We start from the raw sequence: 7,848 nt of genomic DNA on the forward strand, positions 1-7,848 counted from the left end.
AGTTTTATTTAAGGGGACATTCAATTTATAATAATATCCCTAAATTTTATCATGTCCATCAGAATTGTGGAGATAAAAAAATCGTAGGGCATGTTTGCTACTATGAATTTTTTTTCATGATAAATTAGCTTCTCGAAGTGGTGAGAGGGTGGAAGAAGGATAGATAGGAGAGAGACTGAGTCAGGGTAGGGTAAGAAAAGCCTGAAAAACAAGGAACAAAAAACTCCACCCAAAATGTGACTTTTTCGTGGTTTTTTAGCCATCTCACTCTCTACTCAATCACGTCATCTCAATTCTCTCTTCCCACCCATGGTTTTAAATTTCGGCCGAAATCCAAAATTTCAGATTTCGCCCTTTACAAAATTTAGGTAATACGGTCCCGAATTTCGATTTATTGTTATTTTTTTTTTAAAAAAAAAATTGTTACAAAATTTCAGTCTGAAATTCTGTACTGGAATTCCAAATTTCGGTGGGGTCCGAAATTGGTACCGAAACTGAAATTTAAGCCCTTGTTCCAACCTGCCCTCGCCCTCTCTCACCACCTGGAGACATTAATTTATCATGAAAAAAGATGGTTGCCAGACATGGCCTTGGGAAAAAAATTTCCTCAAGAAAAATTTTCCCCGCAATCCAACAGGGCCTAAAAGACCTATTTAAACATGTGCTGAACTCCATACTTCAAGTAGAAAATATCAAAAATTTCTCCTGCCTAGAGAAAAGATCGAATCAGGCAATCGGGGCAAATCCGAAATTCCAAACCAAGGATCAACCTTTTACCTATTCAAAGATCAGCCCTCTGTCTGTGTTTTTCACACGGAGAGCTCATCAAAGATCGAATCCATGTGGTGTGATGTGGCAGTTTCTTTCTACAGCTCACGTTTCCATTTTTTCTTAAGCTACATGAATAAATTGTAGAGGCCATATTGCCCGTAAGGACTCCTTTAGATAATTCAAGTTAGCCCTCTATTGAAAGTTACAAGGGGAATGATAGAGTGAAGGGCGCCTTTGCAAAAAAAAAAGTTACAAGTGCACCCTACGGATGATTTAAATGGCAGTCACTTTATGGGCCCACTTTCACCATCCATTTTTATCGTGTATATGTGGCTCTTGCTACGTACATATGATCAGCTCTGTCAATTTAAAAATGACAGCTTACACTTGTGTCATGTACATTTGATCAGCTCCGTCGATTTTAATGAAAGCTTACACTTTTGTCATGTACATGTGATGCCAACAGAGTGATAACCACCATTTTTTATGGGGATAGCAAGCCGGTGTTCATTTTATCAATGTGGTGAGACAGATAGCCACCATTCTTCATGGGGATAGCAAGGATTTTTTCATTATCCGTGGATAGGCTTGCTAATTCCTGGGGTTTATACAATATAAAATTATCTAAGTAGGGTAGCCAATTCCAGTAACAGCTTATCCAGCTATTTTTAATCCCCTCAGCAACCGGGTCTTTCCCTTTCTGGATTTTGAACAACAACAAAAAAACAGTCCATTAGTGTTGGAATTTTTAAAGGTTCTGAAAATTCAAAGCTACCTTTTCCCTTGTGTTGAAAATTTGGAGGGAAGATTCAAATTAAAGTTTCCCTCTCTTGTTTTGAAAGCAAAAGTCTTTTGTTTGAATGGAGACTTCAACCCAAGACCTTGGTGTGTGTGTGAAAATTGAGCTCTCATTTACAAGCAAAAACAAATAGTCCCACGTTGCTTTGGAAGGAAATTCTTCTCTTCCTATAAGATAGAGAGTTGGAGAGAGGCTTGGGCCTTCAAGGGGCTTTAGAATTTGTTGGATCCTAGGCTTTTAGAAGAGCACAAGCCCATGTTCAAAACACACATACGCTCACCTTGCCGTGTCCGAGGTCCGGGTCTGGGTACAATTAAAGTATCTTTTTAGTGCCTAAAATGTATTTAATCTCCCCACATTTTTTGTATTTTGACACCCCTATTAAGTGTGTGAACCAACAGTCATATTTGTGACTGTTGGGAGAGAAACGTTTAAGGCACTAATGGTGGTGATTAATCTTCTTCCAACGGTCACTTCCTCATCTATAAAAAGGAGAGAACAACACCGTTGGAGAACATCATCTCTACACACGAATTCTAATTTTCAAAGGCAAAATACAAATACATTCATTCTACTTTTTATCATCTTCTTCTTTCGTTCCTTCCGTGTCTGCCCACTATTCCAAGGTGATTCTGGGTGGACTAGTCAGCGAGTGCACGTGGACTGGAGCCTTTCTGGCTGTTTTATCTTAGAGCGTCGGTTCGCGGATCCTGTTACACCGTAGGGGGCGAATACGATTCTTAAGGAGAGTGACCATGTGGCACGACTCAGCCTCTCTTCCTCAAAACTGATTTTCATAAAGGGTTTCTTCGACAAAAGAGATAAGTACAGATCTAATTTTTATTTCAATCCTGGTGGTCTAAAACAGTAACCAATTTCTGGTCGAATAACTTATTTGGGTTCCAGTTACTTGCTTTGGAACCAACTAAGAAATTGGGTTCAACATATTTCATCTCTGGATTTGATTAAGTCATAAATCAGACCATACTGTACAAGTATAATATCCAACAATCTTAAGAATCGTATCACCTAAATCTGATTTTATGGCTTCTGATAATTCGAATCCAAGTACTGTTGTTCCCATCTCTGTTGAGGATTCTAATCCAAGTTCGGTTGTTCGCACCCCTGTTGTGAACAAAATTCTAAATACCGTTCCAGATTTTTTCAAAATCGAACGCCTTACTGGATTAAATTACAAACGGTGGAAACAACAGATCTTGTTTGCTCTGCAACAAATTGAGGCTGCTTTTGTTCTTACCCAACCAAAACCAAATGAAGATGATGCTAATTTTGACAATTGGAATAATGGCGATTAAATCTCTAAAAACCATCTGTTGAATGGGTTGTCAAATGAATTATATAATTCTACTATTCCTATGAACATCCTGCTGATCTTTGGAATACATTAATAACCAAATATGACTTATAGGATGCTGGAAATAGGAAATATGTGATAGGAAACTTTTTAGACTTTGCTATGGACGATGGGAAACCTATTTCTGCCTAAATAGATGAGTATCAGTTTCTTGTGGGTGAATTGGCTAAGGTATGAAGTTACTGATACATTCGTGGCTGGTTCTCTCATTGAAAAATTGCCATTGTCTTGGAAAGATTTTAAGATCGGAATGAAACACAAGACAAAAGAATGGACCTTAGACCAAGTAGTGGTTTGGGTTAAGATTGAAGAGAAAAAAAAACTTAAGGATAAGCAACAGAAAGCCAAAGAGTATACATCTAAGGCAAACATAGTTAAAACTAAAAATGATGGGTCTAAGAACTTGAAACCGAAGAAGGAAAAGAACTTCAAGAAAAATGTACCTAAGAAGAAAGGAGTCTGTTATGAGTGTGAGAAACCTGGACACTACAGGAATGACTGCCGACATCGAAAGACTGGTTCATCCAGTGCCAAAGTTAATCTAACTGAGGCGGATGTAATTGCAACTGTTGTGACTGAGGTAAATCTCGTGAAAAATCCAAAGGAGTGGGTTCCGGATACTGGTGCTACCAAGCACATTTGTGGAGGCTGAAGCTCTTTCTACAACTACACCATAGTTAAGGAAGGGGATCAAGTTTTCACGGGGAACTCATAGACCTCAAAAGTCGTTGGTAAGGGCAAAGTCTTGCTGAAGTTAACTTCAGAGAAAATACTTGCACTACAGGAGGTGCTACATGTGCCGGATATAAGGCGTAACTTAGTGCCAGGCGCACTTCTCAACAAGAACGGACTGAAGCTCACCTTTGAACCAGATAAGGCAATTATTGGCAAGAATAATGTGTTTGTAGGCAAGGGCTATAATGCCAATGGTTTATTTGTTCTCAATGTACTTGAAATCTTGAATGAAAAATCATCTTCTTCTTCTGCTTATATAGTTGAGTCATTTGATATTTGGCATGATAGACTAGGCCATAGGAGTGCACCTTATATTAAAAGACTTTGCAACTTAGGTTTAATAAATGAAAAAATTGAACCTAGTAAAGACAAATGTGAAATATGTGTTGAAGCAAAATTCACAGAGAAACCACACTTTAGTGTTGAAAGGAAAACATAATTACTAGAACCAATTCATAGTGATTTAGGTGATTTCTTATCACTTAAATCTAGAGGAGGAAAGAGATATTTCATAACATTTATAGATGACTATTCCAGATACACTAAAGTATACCTATTAAAAACCAAAGATGAGGCTGAACAAGCCTTTGTAAAGTACAAAAATGAAGTAGAAAATCAATTAGACAAAAAGATAAAAAGACTTAGAACAGATAGAAGTACATAATACTATATAACTAAGTTATGTGATGATAATATTATTATCCATGAAACCACAGCCCCTTATGAACCTGAATCAAATGGTATAGCAGAACGAATGAATAGAACATTAAATGATATGTTCAATGCTATGTTGATTGGTTCTGGTTTACCCTTGAACTTGTGGGGGGGAAGCACTTTTATCGGCATGTTATATCTATAACTGGATACCTCCAAAGAATAAGGGTCATATACCATATGAATTGTGGCATAACAAGATGCCTAGCTTGACTCACTTGAGAGTTTGGGGTTGCTTGGCTAAGGTTGGGATACCTGAACCTAAGAAAAGGAAACTATGACCTAAAACATGTGACTGTGTGTTTATAGGATATGCACAAAACAGTACAGCTTATAGATTTCTAGTTTTGAAATCAGTAGAAAACATTCTAGAATATAACATTATAATTGAATCTAGGAATGTTGAGTTCCTTGAATATCATTTCCCTATGAAAAAAGAAATTATAAAGAACCTAGTAATGATTCAAGAAATCAAACTGAAAATGAATTGGATCCTAAGTTTCAAGAACTCAGAAGAAGTAAAAGACAAAAGAAATAAATAAATCTAGAAGATAGGATGTTCACCTATCTAATAGATAAAGATCCTGTAACTTACACTGAAGCTGTAACTTCTCCAGATGCTGTGTTCTGAAAAGAAGCTATAAAAAGTGAACTAGACGACATAATAGAAAATCACACTTAGGAACTAGTGGACCTTCCACCTGGAACTAAAGCACTAGATAGCAAGTGGATATTTTAAAAAAAGCTAAGGCCTGATGGGACAATTGATAAATTTAAAGCAAGACTAGTAGCTAAAGGCTTTAGACAGAAAAATGAGATAGACTATTTTGATACCTACTCTCCTGTTGCTAGGTTGTCCACCATTAGGGCACTATTGGCTATAGCTTCTATACATAAACTGGTAATACATCAAATGGAGGTAAAAACTGCCTTCTTAAATGAAGATTTAGAAGAAGAAATATACATTAAACAACCAGAAGGATTTGTAGTGTCTAGACATAAAAACAAATTCTGTAAACTAATTAAGTCATTGTATGGCTTGAAACAAGCACCTAAACAGTGGAATGACAAATTTGATAGTGTCTTAATTACAAATGGCTATAAGATTAATGAATCTGACAAGTGTGTTTACAGTAAGTTTAACGGTGATAAATGTGTAATACTTTGTGTATGTAGATATATACTAATCATGGCTATTAGTTTAGACATAGTTAAATCTACTAAAAGATTCTTAATGTCAAACTTTGAAACCAAAGATAGGGTTGAAGCTGATGTAATTCTAGGAATGAAAATCATCAGAAAAGAAAATGAAATAATATTGTCACAGTCTCACTATGTAGAGAACATTCTTAAGAAGTTTGGACAATATGATAATTCACCTGTGAAAACACCTTTAGATTGTCAGGTACACCTTAAGAAAAACAAAGGTGAGATGGTATCTTAAAAGGAATACTCAAGTATTATAGGTTCAGTGTCATATTTGATGAACTGTACTAGACCTGACATAGCATTAGCAGTTGGAAAACTTAGTCAACACACACATAGACCAAGACATGAACACTGACAGGCTTTGACTAGGTTTTTATGGTATTTAAAAGGTACAATGAACTTTGGACTGCACTTTAGACGGTTTCCTGCTGTCTTAGAAGGCTATAGTGATGCGAACTGGATCTCTAATTCAAGAGATTCAGTGTCTACCAGTGGATATGTATTCACCCTTATTGGTGGTGCGATTTCTTGAAAATCGGTTAAACAAACATGTAGTACAAGTTCCACTATGGAAGCAGAATTTATAGCCTTAGCCCTAGCAGGAGCTGAAGCCAAATGGCTCAGGAATTTCATAGCATATGTGCCTTTATGGCCAAGGCCGGTTCCCTCAATGTCTTTACATTGTGACTGCCAAGCTGCTTTAGCCAAGGCCAAAAGTAAGACCTATAATGGCAAAAGAAGGCATATTCGCCTAAGGCATAGTTTGGTAAAGCCATATTTGAGTGAGGAAACATTTGCACTCGACTTTGTGAGGTCGGAGAGGAATCTGGCAAATTCTCTGACAAAGCCACAAATTAATAAGGTGGTTTATGAGGCATCGCAAGGAATGGGGTTAAAGCCCGTGGACACCCAACCTATGTGAAAGGAGATCCCTAGAATTAGGTTCAATGGGTACTAACAAGTCACCGGATGGTTTGTTAACACTATCACCCTCTACTCCTTGATGCAAAATGATGGAAGATAGTGTTCACTGCAAATGAGGTAGGATGAATTATAGACTCTTAATCAGTTCATAACCTATATTGGGTGGTATGTTACTTGCAGTGCATACTTGATGACTGACCTAAGTGAATGTGGAGGTGATGCCGCTTCCTATGATAATTTAACGGGTAATTCTCTAGAACATTCATGAGAACCAAGAGAGGAGGAAGGCCAAAACGTTCCAATACTGTGAATGGATCACTAAGGAATCGAAGGTAGAGTGTGGGTGACAGGTTAGTCAGTTACACCTACGGGAAAAATTGAAGGAGTCTAACTCTACCCGTACTCGGTAATGTAATCTGTTTATCCTAAATACCAGTTGAAGTCCAAAAGATACCGGTATGAATCCACTCTATTTTCTAATGTACTCAAATGCTTCCGTTTTCAAATTGTAACTATATTTTGAATCTTGTGGGGGATTGTTGGAATTTTTAAAGGTTTTGAAAAGTCAAAGATGTCTTTTCCTTTGTGTTTAAAATTTGGAGGAAAGGTTCAAATTAAAGTTTTCCTCTCTTGTTTTGAAAGCAAAGTCTTTTGTTTGAATGGGGACTTCAACCCAAGACCTTGGTGTGTGTGTGAAAAGTGAGCTCTCATTTACAAGCAAAAACAAATAGTCCCACATTGCTTTGGAAGAAAATTATTCTCTTCCATATAAGATGGAGAGTTAGAGAAAGGCTTGGGCCTTCAGGGGGCTTTAGAATTTGTTGGATCCTAGGCTTTTAGAAGAGCACAAGCCCATGTTCAAAACAGACACACGCTCGCCTCGCCGTGTCCGAGGTCCAGGTACAATTAACGTATATTTTTAGTGCCCAAAATGTATTTAATCTCCCCACATTTTTGGTATTGACACCCCTATTATGTGTGTGAACCAACAGTCATATTTGTGACTGTTGGGAGAGAAACTTTTAAGGCACTAATGGTGATAATTAATCTTCTTCCAACGGTCACTTCCTCATCTATAAAAAAGAGAGAACAACACCGTTGGTGATCATCTCCTCTACACACAAATTCTGATTTTCAAAGGCAAAATACAAATACATTCGTTCTATTTTTTATCATTTTCTTCCTTCGTTCCTTCCGTGTCTTAGCACTATTCCAAGGTGGTTCTGGGTGGGCCAGTCAGCCAGTGCACGTGGACTGGAGCCTTTCTAGCTGTTTTATCTTGGAGCATCGGTTCGCGGATCTCGTTGAACCGTATGGGGCG

The sequence above is a fragment of the Tasmannia lanceolata genome, unplaced genomic scaffold (assembly GCF_043159265.1).
Source record: "Tasmannia lanceolata isolate RefF3 unplaced genomic scaffold, GAP_Taslan_0.1 ptg000011l, whole genome shotgun sequence".
Taxonomy (NCBI): domain Eukaryota; kingdom Viridiplantae; phylum Streptophyta; class Magnoliopsida; order Canellales; family Winteraceae; genus Tasmannia; species Tasmannia lanceolata.